We start from the raw sequence: 14,321 nt of genomic DNA on the forward strand, positions 1-14,321 counted from the left end.
CATAGTGTCAGTGTCTAGTGTTGAAGAAACCAACAAGTTGGCTGAAGCTTTCATTGATGAATTTCACCGGCAAATGAGACTGGAGAAACAGCAGTCATACAGGAGGTATGAGGAAATGCTTGCCAGAGGCACATAGAGAAAAAAAAGGTCAACGTGGTCTGCCTCATATTTTATACAAATACTTTGGTCTTCCTATTTGTCTCTGTTCAGCTATGGCCGTTGATTAAAAACTTAGGCTGAACACAGGAAAAACTGTGGATCATACGTATATCAAATAGAGGCAATTTGTAATATATTTATACTTCACGATCTGTATGGTATCGTATTGTATTGGCATGGGAGTTATGCTGTCACTCTGCGCGCACGAATGATTTGTGGTTCTTTTAATGTAGATTGATTTATTTAAAGTTATATCTTGGTATTATTATTTTTTTATTTAGTTTAAATGGTAATGTTGGGGGATTATTTGTGATAAAATTTAGGATGTAATCATAATGGTTTTCATTATAAATTTTAAGGTATTCAAGTTATTTTTATCTTTTAAGTTTAAAGAATTATTTGTTATGATTTTTAATTTTTAATTTATTTAAATTTTTGTCACATAAACTAACATGCATGGGATGAATGGAAAGGGAATTAAACTTACTAATAAATTAATATGCATGGGATGAATGGAAAGAGAATTAAATCTACTAATTATTATTCAAGTTATTATTTTTTGTCATAGTTACATAATATTATTGAACCAAGAGGCTCATTTTACAACCCAAAGAGATGTGTAAGTATGTCATTGTTCAATTTAGAGTTGATAGATGTCTTTATATATAAAGAGAAAAAAATGTCAAATATAATAAAAAAACAAAAATAAATATATGGGTGTGGTTTGCAAGTATCATAAAACATTAATAATCTCACTCTAAAGAAAAGTGGTAAAAATATTTCACTCTCGCTTTCAACCATAAATAAAATATTTTGATGTCTATATGAAACTACATAATCTTATATTAATTTTATAGAGAAATAAAGTAGTTAAAAGAGAAATATATATATATATATATATATATATATATATATATATATATGAATGATCAAATATGTAGAGGTGTAAACATTTTATTCAAATTTTATACTTCTATAAAAAAAAATTCATTTCAAGAAATTTAATCCTTTTCAACTCTTGATAAATCCGTGTTTAAGATAAATCTTTATAATAAATCTATATAATTTTTTTGTTTTCTTTGAATATCAAATATATCACTCTAAATTTAATAAATAAATAAAATTTAAATAAAATATTATATTCCATTACTAAAAACAGAATTACAAGATAACATCAGCACAAAAACCAAACTAACCACCACACCTCTGATAACATAGATAACAAGAACAATAACTACCATGGGCAATAATAGAAACCGTTCGAAAACAAAACAATAACATAATCGTTACAGTCACCGACCAAGAGCACCATTTGAAAGAGAAATAGTCCAAGGACCATATCATCTAGAAATTTAATAAATAAAAAAATAATAAATAATATCAAGTACAAATAAATTTAAATACTGTGGAAATAATAATAACAATTAGTTTATTAAATGTGGAAATATTAATACTAATTAGTTTATTAAATTTTAGTTAACTCAAAATTTTATATGATTAATATTAAATTAAACGTGTTTCTTTTGAAAAATTAAATTAATATTTAAAAATAATGTAAAGATATATAAATTAAATTAATATTTAAAAATAATGTAAAGATATATAAATTAGTGACAATTATCTTTTAAATTTATTAATATTATTGGAGAATTATTTTAAAATTAGATTTATTAAATATGGAGAGAAATCTAACTTTTAAGATGTTATATTTTTAATTATTTAATTTATTATATGTATTATTAACTAATTAAATTAATATTTAAAAATAATGTAAAGATATATCAATTGGTGAAAGTTATCTTTTAAATTTACTAATATTATTGGAGAATCATTTTAAAATTAGATTTATTAAATATGGAGAGAAATCTAACTTTTAAGATGTTATATTTTTAATTATTTAATTTATTATATGTATTATTTTTTCATATTCAATGATAAAAAAATTATATTTAAAGAAATTTGATATTTAATTTAAGCTTGATATGCATATATGTAATTGGTTTATATTTTTTAATATCGTTATTCATATATTTATATATAGTGATTTATTTTTTGTTTATTTATTTATTTTGGTTGTCATTCATGATATTTTCTCAATACCAAGTTGTAGAACACCTAATTATTTCTAATGAAAAAAAAAATAAAAAAATTGAAATTTTGCAGCAGAAATATTATAAGAAAGATAATAAATTTTTTGTTCTTATTTGAGATAAACAAAACTACAGTTCACATAATCTCATCCCCACATAAATCTCTTTAAGATATTTATATAGATCCATGAAGATCAACAACTTTCCTAATATTGCATACATTATTTATCAAGTAATTGGAAGCACAAGATAATACACATAACTAGAAATATTAGGTACGAATTACCAAGTGAACAAAGAAATTTCTTCAAATTTTGAACTAAAAAAAAGGTTTGTATCTTGAGAGATTTGATCGGAGTTTAAACAAATCTATGTTGGCTTTTATATATTTCATATCTCTATATATAGAAATATGTTTATTTGTAATTATATATTTATTAATTAATTTTTTTTAGTAATTATATCTTTTCAATCATTATGGCTATGAACATAAATATTTATTATTTAAATTTATTGTAATATGGTATCCATATCGTGAATTTTTCTCCATAAAAATGCTTATAATTTTATTGTGCCCCAGCCCCGTGTAGAAGAGATGGCTTGTTATGTTATGTTATGTTATCTAAACATTTTGATTCAGTCAAATTACCTAAAAATGAAATTAAAATAAAATAAAAGAATAAAATTAATAATTATAATTATCCATTAAAACATTTTGACATGATCAAATTACATAAAAATAAAAATAAAAGTAAAATTAAATTTAAAGAAATAATGTCATGTCATGTAAACAGTAGTAGTTGTGTGACATGACTTACGGTTTTTTTCTATGGTATTCTTAACCTCTATCCACACCCAAAATGAGTTCTATAAAATTTATACCATGTTGATTTGGTATCCGAATAAAATTTGACTGGTATTTTTCAACCACTTGTAAGTTGTTGATGGTGTTGGAAATATGTCAATCAAGGGGATCTCCCCGATATGAAGTCCTAATCAAACCTCACATTGTTTGGTGTAGGAGTTTCATTCGATATAAAGGACTGGTTGCCAAATCCTTAAAGTTTTGCCTTGGCTCTAGCTGTCAACACATGAGAGTCATGCAAAAGTGTCTTCAAAAATCAAGGGAGGTGTGCCTAGTGAGTATGCAGTTGCAACTATGTGAAGGTTTTTTTTACTGCAAAATGGGGAGAAAAGTGATCCTCTAAGTGAGAGGTAATAGTACCACCCAGGAAGAGACACACATGAACTAGAAGACTATGTCTATCATCCATCGGAATAGTCCATAATGGATGCGGCAGTCATTACAACCAACAAAAAGGGAAATATCTGTCTAGTATCCAGCGGAATAGTCCACAAAGATGGGACAAAAATCACAACCATTACAACGCATTCTCAATAAGATAAACGCTAAAATAACGAAAATAGTTCAACTATCTTAGTACATGTGAAAACAAACATGAAATATAAACATGCACGAAATAGTCTTACAAACATTCATAGTCCATGGATGAAGAACTTGTTGGCCTTAAAAGGATTTTGTTAATAAGAAAAAGTTCCAAGACACATGTTTACAATGTACATCACTAGCCCCAATAGTGGGACATTAGAGCCACTCCTTGCTCCTCAAAGAACTAGTTGATCTCTCTAATGCATTGCGGGAGGAGTTAAGGTGAAAAGTCTTATGCTCATATAATGAGGGTATATATATAACCAAGGGGTGATGCTTCCCCTTTGTGACTCTTTGACTATCCTGATGACTATTCCACTTCCTATGACTTTCCAACTTACATGACTCTCCATATTTATGTGTGTCCCTTGGACTTCCACTATATAATAGATTTGAATATAATGTACATGGTCAAAATAGTGATGTGGCATATGACCACTCATGACAGGACATGACATGACACTACTGACATGGACTGCTTGATGATGTGGCAATGTCAAGTCATTGTTGCTGCTGTGAATGATGTCCGCTTGAGAATACTCTTATCTTCCACCTCCTCATAGCTTGGTGGCAGGAATATTCAATGATCTCAAGTCTTGGGGTGTGGTCATGAGTTGGTGTCATTTTGCCTTGATAGATCAGCTTGCATGCTCAGCTACAAGAATGTCCTTTGCAGGTCTTCCTCCTTCATCCTGCTAGGTTCCTATATTTGCAATTCACTCATGATGAGATGACATTAACCCGAAAACCTCCTAGCCTAAGATGGTGCAATCTGGTCCATGAACTGAGCCATAACTGAGTTACAAGTTGGGAATGGAGGCTCAGTGACTGCACATTGCATAGTCCCAACAACCAAAGCTGAATATTAAGGCATGGAACTGTATAATGTGTTATCCAAATTGGGCTCATAGGCTCTCTTTTGCGTAGTTTTGGAGATGAGTGAGTCCGGCTGAAGGAGGCACCACTGTGGAATATTTCTGCACAATTATGGAGAGGAAGGCTAACTAACGTATGCACAGTTCTAGGAGACAGTGGGTCAAGATGAGGGGAGGACCAGTGAAGGCAACTTCTGTGTAGTTTTGGAGGGGAAAGCTAATTGATTTCTGCACAGTTTTAGGAGAAAGTGGGTCGGGCTAAGGGAGAGACCACTGTAAGAAGCCTATGCACATTTTTTAGACTAAAGGGAGACTAGTCCCTTACGGGATTGCGTAATTCAGGGGCATAGGGAGGAATATTGTTTCTTGGGCTTGCGCAATTCATAGCTTGGGCCAGGCTAACAGAAAAGATTGGGCAATTTTGAAATGGAAGGTTGGTCTTGGGCTTAGGAATTGCGCAATGCAGTAATCCTTAGGGACAGGAACTGTGCATTGTACATATTCAGGGGTCAAGGTCACAGCCTGTTGACTGGAACTATGCAATGCACAGTCTAGGCAAGTTGGGTGAAGCCAAGTTGACGAGTTGGGGAGCTCCGTCGAAAAAGGCTAAGTGCTGGACCAGTGAGACTCACAGGTGAATTAATGAAGCTTCGACTATTTCCTAACACTTCGAATACTTGATAACTCAACAAAATTGATCACCCATGACACATGAACAACACTTTTGCTTGTGTGTGTCTGCTTCATGGCCAGTTGCAACAAATGCGACACCTAAGATAGACTTTATGACGACTGTGACGACACTTGTGTGACAATGCTTAAAATTTAGTAAATGAGTGCGACGGGTATTTATATGGTCAGGACATAAAAATAAAGATGAGCCCTTGAAACCACTAGAATGAGCTTATGCATAAATTGCGACAGCCAGCATGCGAAAAGACAACATCTTGCCTATCTTGTGAAAGGGAGTGAAACACTTAGAGAAAACACATGGAATGACTTTTAGTGTTTGCGACCATACATGTCATTGAAGACATAATGGTATGGCAGTGATAAGTTGTCATTCATACTACACTAAGAGATGCATTTCAACTTCATGAAATATGTGCTTTGTTCTTCGTACATACCCTCCAAAGGGTTGTGAATCAAATGGAGTCTTCATGCAGTCTAGATCTTTGATCTCTTATCATACCCTAAGGTTCCTTGGTCTTCTTATCTGATGATTACATTTTCTCCTTAGCTCCTTAAGTGTCATGTAGCATGCCTCCTCCTTCATTTCCTCCTTCATCATCTTACGATAGCATGGCATAATTCTTGCATCTGCAATCCACTCATGACAAGACAACATCCGTGTGATAAAACCCTAGTCTAAGATGTTTCATGATAATCCTTTGACTGAGCCGGATCTAATAGTAGGTCAAGGGGGAAGGCTTAGTAACTAGGTTGGATTGAGGGATAATATTGCACTTTGCTTGCTGAGGGAGAAATTTTTGTAGTTCAAGCAGGAAGTGGAGGTTGTGGGATGGTGCCCTAGGAGGAAAAACTACACATTTTCATGAGTAAAGGGGGACTGTGAAAGTAAGATTGTGCAATGCATAGCTCAGGGAGGCTTGAAGGACATAGTTGTGCAATTTCTATAGGCAGTGAGGTCTGGCTAAGGGAAAGGACATTGGGAGAAGCATCTGCCTAGTTTTGGGTGCCAAGGGAGGCTAGTATTCTATGCATTGTGCAGTTTCAATAGACAAGGGAAAAACTTGAAGGTTGAAGATGCGAAGTTCATAGTTTAGGAAGGCTAGATGAGGCTAGGTTGCTAGGAATCCTCTGAAATTTGGCTAAGTGTGGGATCAGTGGAACCAATGTCAATAGTGATAGAACTTGACTGTGACCACACACTTGGACACTTGGTGACACAACGTAGATCATCCAGGACATATGAAAACATAATTCCCTTAATGCAAAAATATTTGTGGCAACTTACCACAAGTGAAGCATTGAAGATAGACTTTGTGATGACAATGAAAACACTTGTGTAATAGTGCATGAAAAATTTAGAAGTGAGTGTGAAACATGTCTATATGATGAGAACAACTCATTTTCACAAATATTTCCCCTTGAATCAAACCCAAACTCCCATTTTCATGATAAGCAATAATTCCCATGCTCGAGGATGACACTTTCTATATAAAGATAAAAGTGTGAACGACACTTGAGATCCAAGAAGGGAGATTGAAATTGTCAATTGACCAATAAGTGATTAAGGAATGACCGATCACAGAATCCACAGTAGGCTCCAAAATTTGAGTGTAGGCCAAAATTTTGGAGGGTATTGCATCCGCTACAACACTTGACGACACGTTGGTAGAATCCATCTTCTTTGTTTTGGTTAAATCTTTCGTGCAGGGCCTTGGTCCTTTAGGGAGTATTGATTCATTGTGTATATCACTTTAGCCATTTCCACTTACCCCATGACTAGATATGGTCCCCCTATACCTTATCGATTGAACATGGCATTTGATTTAGCAATACCACGGTGTTTCGAGTTGGTAAAGGTAGTGTAGCTCGCGAGCTTAATATTTTCAAAGTATAATTTTTCATCTCTGGTGTTTCTCCACTACCATCAGGACTAGACAGTTCCCCTACAGAGTCACGCAGGAACAAAAACATTTCTTCGCTTTCAACGAGCCTGGACAATACCCCGATGAAATTGTTTGCTTCAACTCTCTACGTAGGAAACCTTTCTCTTCTTCCACCTTTATTTATTTATTTGAAGAGAACTAAGTATTGGCACTTATTTATTTTGGGGCGGAAGAGGGATCTTGGCTTATTGAGAGTAGAAGAGGTTGTTCCTTCAGAGAAACATATAAAGACCTCTGATTTAGGTTTTCTTGTTTAGATTTCCCCCTTCTCCATTTCTACTAGTTGGATAAGCTTGAGAACAGCAAAGCAGAAAAAACTAAGAATAGGCATGAGGTTTTCGGACTAGATGTGGGTTCATGGTTGGATCAAAAATCTTCTTATGGATGGATCATATTTTCAGTCAGAACTTCATCGACCAAAAGACAAACCCAACACAAAGAAGATTGGTTAGAGGTTCAACCAAATGTTGTAGTGTCATAAGACTCTTTAGACTTCATCACATACGTGCTAAGATGCCAACATGGGTCCAGACACAATACTTTTTCACCTAATAAAAACAAAAGGAGAAACTCAACAAGAAGGAAAACAAGATGAAAGGAAAGACAAAAAACAACCAAAAGAGAAGAAATAAAATGGCTACAATAAATATGATGTAGAACCAGAATAATAAAACCAAGATACAATACAGGAAATGAGTGCAAGATGAGTGCAAGAAAGGGAAAACTAAGATGTAGCTAATCCTACTCCAACCTAATAGCTAGAAGGTCAGGGTCACGTGTAATGAAATTCCTAGTGAAGCCAACGTAGTTTTTCCCAAATTACATCCACAAAGATATGAGAAATTAAAATACATATGAAGTAATGTGCAACATAAAATATGAGATCCAAAATAACTTACACAAAATTTCGAAGGTCTTGCCTATGCGCAGAAAGATGTGTCAAAACCACTACTTTCATCCAATTTTCATTCTTACCTTCCTGATGAATACCATATTTCAACAAAACTTGGAAGATTCTTGCTGATGTGTCCCCATCTAGACTGAACTCTTGAGGGAAGATAGAAACTTTTTGTTTGCGACAAAACTTCCCATGTAATATTGCTCCAACCATTCAACAATTGGATTGTATAATTCATGAGAACCCTCCTGAAATATTTGAAAATATGATTTTTCAATTAGAAGAGTGGGATTGTGATGAGAATATTGTAGGGGGTAATAGATCTGATCATTTTCATTAATCACATTGAGACAGTGAGGACCCGTTATAACTATCAACAAAGTTTGAAGTGTTTCAACTACTCGACACAAATTTGAACAGAGATATTGAATGATGGAGGTCAAGAGATGTAAAACCACTGTCCTTATATGTGCTAATGGTAAAATGGTAAGCTAGATAATAGTCATTAAGGATAGAGGAATGATCATATGAGCTAATTGAAGCATCAGATTCCCAGTTTGTGATCAACAAAGATAAATCAATTTGAACAGTTGCGTGATTTTTTTGAATAATAGAATCATCTTCTTCGCATGATAAATGTGACGATTCATTTCTTCATAACTGGTGACACATTGTACTAGCATCATAATCATCAGGAGAAATGGGAAGGGAAGCTAGTACAACAGACACATGACACTAGTCAGGGTGAAATGAACAGAAAGGAGATTGATTCACATAATAACTTGTTTGTACATTCACACTCAAGAGGGTTTCAGGTGAAATGAAGGACATGATTCGAGTTATGATATTCACAAGGAAATCTAAGAGCTATCATCATGAAATACATACGATGTATATGATTCCTTTGGCCAAATATGGTTTTTGGAATGATCAACTTCCACAATAGGTACACATTCCAAACCTGAGTTTGTTGCAAGAGACTCGCATGAAGATGAATGGACCGAAAAATATTCTTGAGTCTGGTCAGAAGTAAAATCTCGAGAGTTTGAAATATTACATCTGAAATACCAAACATCTTTGAGAAAGATATTTACACTGAATGAAACCATGTAAAGGAAGGATTATGTGAGAGAAACCATATATGACCTAGTTCAGGGGGCTTACCAAAGTCGAGAGATCTTGAGATAACCATCAACGGAAATTGAAGTGCCTCGACTCCCTAACATGTCCTGAAACTTTCCAAGATTGTAGAATCACAATTTGAAGTTTGAATAATATCATGCATGGTTTGAGGATAGGTGTTGTTGCTAGTTTCAATATGACTCATCAGATGGTAGCCATCTTTGTCGCATATTTCACTGGATCTTTAAAATTCAACAATTAGGTTACTCAAGTGGAAAGATTCCTCTGATAGTAAATTAGAAGATGAATGAGTCAGGGAAATTTCATGAGCAAGAATATTTTAATATTTGTCTTTATGAAAGATAAGAGATTATGAGGGATGGGAAGGGTACTCTATGTTTTGACTATTTTCAATCTCATCATGGACAACCTCACCACATTGTGATAACTCATTCAATGAAGAAATTGAAGAGCATGGAGCATCTCCATCGTAGGTAGATGCATTGTAACCAACAGAACATAAGGGGTAGTGAGGTGAAGAGGAAGTTCCGATAAACACATCTTCTTTAATCGAATCAAATTTTGGATCAGAAGTAAGATCTTCATGAGAAATTTAAAGATTAGATGATGCACTTGGGAATTCGTTACCAGGTACACCAGTAAAATTATCTTCATCTGAATGATTGTTGCCCAAGGCTAGAAATTGATTGGAATAATTCATTGTATTCAATTCACTGTCGAGATTAGCAGATTGAGAATCATCCAAGAATGGAAACACATTGTCTTGACATGGAATATTTTGAAAAAGAGAGGAAAGTTTGGAAGTGTCTTCACCTTCCTTCTCCTCTACATGCATAATGTGACTTCTTTTTACCTGATTGCAATTTGAGTGAGCAGCTTGAGAATCAAGAGAACTTCAAGAACTAGCTGGTGGAGTAGATTGATCATGGGGGTCATGGTATAAAGAGATAGGATATGTAGATGATAGAGGATAACAAAAATTTGGATTAGCTTTGAGACTAGAGTTGTGAATGGTGACATCATCTTTGGGAATAGATGAGTGATTCTTCATCGTAGGCTTCATGAGCCATTCTGGAATTTACTCCATTGAATCTGAATCATGAAAAGAGGAAGAAGAATGAGAAGATGGACTGGAGATTTGATTTGCATATTTCCCAGTTTTACAACCACTACAAGGAGGCACTTGTATCGGGACTAGAAAGGGAGGAGGACAAACAACAAAACGGGAAACAAGCTCCTCCTCTGAATTTTGAGGTGTCTCATGATTCACAAGGGTTGGGGGAATAGAAAAATTAGGGGGTTCAGGTTAGCCATGTAATGATATAAGAACCAAACACTCAAACTCTTGTTGCAAGAAATCCAAATTCTTATTTTTTCAGGAATCTCATAACAAAGGTGAAGGAATCGATCAGAAAAATCCTCAACTAATTCATTTGGCTTCGTTCTTCCACAAACATTTTGGTAGTCATATTTATCGAAGGCTTTATGAAGCTTTTGGGAAAGGAGGTCAAATGAATGGATAGAAGCAATGGGTAATGTATGACACCATTGACTAATGAAACCTTAGTATGTGAGGTTGAGTAATCTAGCCATGACATCTTTGCAATGTATTCCATTAGAAAGATAAATATGGAAAACTTGAAACAAATGTTCATGAAATGTTGATTCACCCTCACCATCGAACTTAAATTCAGAAAGGTTATGAATAACTTCCGCACAGATGGTATAATTAAGCTCTTTAGAAAAAAAAAATCCTCGGATTATGATTTGGGGAAGAGCCATTTTAAATAAGAGATTCGAACCAGACTCAATTGGTACATGTTATTGATTGGCCCTCCTTCTAGTGCCATTTTGTTGACAGTGCTAGGAATTTGTCAACCAAGGGGATCTCCCTAATATGAAGTCACAATCATACCTCACACCATTTGATGTAGGAGTCCCATCTAGTATAAAGGCCCGGTTTCCAAATCCTTAAATATTTTCCTTAGATTTAGCTATCCGTACAGGAGAGTGATGCAATGGTGTCTTCGAAAAGTAAGGGAGGTATGCCTAGTGAGTGTGCATTTTTAACTGTGTCAAGGTTCTTATACTATAAAGGGGGGTGAAAAGTGAGCCTCTAAGTGAGAGGAAATAGTACCACCCAAGAAGAGACACACATGAACTATAAGGCTCCATCTAACATCCAGAGGAATAGTCCACAACAGATGCGGTGATCATTACAACCAACAAACAAGGAAATATCTATCTAGTATCCCGCGAAATAGTCCACAAGGATGGGACAACAATAATAACCATTACAACACATTCTCAATAAGATAAGCACTAAAATAACCGAAATAGTTAAACTATCTTAGTACATGTGAAAGCAAACATGAAATACAAATGTCCATAGAATAGTCTTACAAACATTCATAGTCCATGCATGAAGAACATGCTTCCCTTAAAAGGCTTATGTTATTAAGCAAAATTTCCAAGACACATATTTACAATGTACATCACTAGCCCCAATAAAGGGACATTTGAGCCACTCCTTGCTCCTTAAACAACTAGATGATCTCTCTAATGCCTTGTGGGAGAAGCCAAGTTGAAAAGTATTTTTCTAATACAATGAGGGGGTATATATAAATAAGGGGTGATGCTTCCCCTTTGTGACTCTTTGACTACCCTCATGTCCGTTCAACTTCTTATGAATTTTCAACTTACATGACTCTCCATATTCATTTGTTTCATTTAGGCGTCCACTTTACAATACATTTGAATATAATATACTTTGTCCATAATAGTGACGTGGCATATGACCACTCATGACATGACACTACTAACATGGAGTGTTCAGTGATGTGGCAATGTAAAGTCATTGTTGTTGTTGTGAATGATGTAGGCTTGAGAATACTCTTGTCTTCCACCTCTTCATGGCTTGGTGACAGGAATCTTAAATCATCTCAAGTCTTTGGTTGTGGTCACGAGTTTGTGTCCTTTTGCCTCGATAGATCAACTTGCATGCTCATCTACAAGAATTCCCTTTACATATATTCCTCCTTTATTTCCTTCTTCATCATACCACTAGGTTCCTATATCTGCAGTTCACTCATGAAGAGACGACATCAACTCAAAAACCTCCTAGCATGAGATGGTGCATTCTGGTCCAGGGACTGAGCTAGAATTGATTTACAAGTTGGTAAATGAGGCTCAACAACTGCACATTGTGCATTCCTAGCATTCGGGGTTGAGGCTTGAGGCCTAGAAAAACATAATGTGCAATCCAAGTTGCGCTCAGAGGTTGTCTTCTGCACAGTTCTAGAGATAAGTGAATCTGACTAAAGGAGGGGCCACTCTGGAAGATTTTTGTGTATTTATAGAGAGGAAGGCTAACTGACTTCTATGCAGTTCTGGGAGACAGTGGGTCAATATGAGGGGAGGACCACTGAAGGTTGCTTCTATATAGTTTTGGAAGGGAAGGCTGACTGATTTTTTCACATTTTTGAGAGAGAGTGGGTCGAGCTGAGGGAGTGACCACTGTAAGAAGCCTCTACATAGTTCTGAGACTGAAAAAAGACTTGTCCCTTGCAGGATTGCACAATTCAGGGGCACAGGGAGGCATCTTGTTTCTTGTTCTTGTGCAATTCGCAGTTTGGGCGAGGCTAACTGAAAAGATTGTGCGATTCTAGAAGGGAAGGCTAATCTTGGGCTCAAGAATTGCGCAATGCAGTAGTCCTTAGGGATCGGAACTTTGAATTTCCTAGATTCAGGGGTCAAGGTCATATCCTATTAACTAGAACTGTTCGATGTGCAATCCAGGCAGGCTAGCTGAAGCCAAGTTGACGAGCCAGGGAGCTCCTTCAGAAAAGGCTAAGTGCTAGACGAGTGAGACTGATAAGTGAATTTATGAAGCTTCGAATGTGTCCTAACACTTACAATACTTGACGACTCGAAAACACTAATCACCATTAACACATGAACAACACTTTCACTTGTGTGTTCATGCTTCATGACGAGTTACAAATAGTGCGACACCTAAGATAGAATTTATGACGACCGTGACGACACTTGTGCAACAATGCTTAAAACTTTATGAATGAGTGTGACAGGTGTTTATATTGTTAGGAAAACTCACTCACACAAATATGAACCCTTGAAACCACTAGAATGAGCTTATTATAAAGTGCAACAGCTAGCATGCGAAAAGATGACATATTTCCTATCTTCTGAAAGGGAGTGAAACACTTAGAGAAAACACATGGATTAACTTCAATGTTTGCAACCATACATGTCATTGAAGACAATGATATGACAGTGATAAGTTTCCCTTCATACTACACTAAGAGGTGCATTTCAACTTCATGAATATGTGCTTTGTTCTTCATACCTTCCCTCCAAAGGGTTCTGAATTAGATGGAGTCTTCATGTAGTCCTAATCTCTGATCTCCTATCATACCCTAAGGTTCCTTGGTCCTCTTATCTGATGATTATATTTTCTCCTCATCTCCTTAAGTGTCATGAGCATATCCTCCTCCATTTCCATCTTCATCATATTTCCATAGCATGGAAGAATTCTTGTATCTTCAATCCACTCATGACAAGATGACATTAGTGTGATAAAACCCCTAGTCTAAGATGTTGCATGATAATCCATTGACTAAGTCGGAACTGATAGTAGGTAAAGGGGAAAGGCTCAGTGGCTGGGCTAGACTGAGGGCTAATATTTCACAGTGCCCACTGAGGGAGAAATTTGTGTAGTTCAATCAGGCAGTGGAGGTTGTGGAATGGGGCTCTGGGAGGACAAATTGCAGAGTTTCAGGAGGCAAGGGGGACTGGGTGACTGAGACTGCGCAATGTGAAACTCATGGAGTCTTGAAAGACAAAACTACACAGTTTCCTGAGGCAACGAGGTACAATTAAGGGAAATGACACTAGGAGAAGAATCTATACAGTTTTGGGTGCCAAGGGAGATTGGGATTTTGCGCATTGTGCAGTTCCAGTAGACATGGGAAAAAATTTAAGGTTGAAGATGCGAAGTACACAATTTAGGAAGGCTGGATGAGGCTAGGTTGCTTGGAATCCTCCGAACGT

The sequence above is a fragment of the Pinus tabuliformis genome, chromosome 3_2 (assembly GCF_031772625.1).
Source record: "Pinus tabuliformis cultivar Carrire ecotype Pingquan chromosome 3_2, CPIR1, whole genome shotgun sequence".
Taxonomy (NCBI): domain Eukaryota; kingdom Viridiplantae; phylum Streptophyta; class Pinopsida; order Pinales; family Pinaceae; genus Pinus; species Pinus tabuliformis.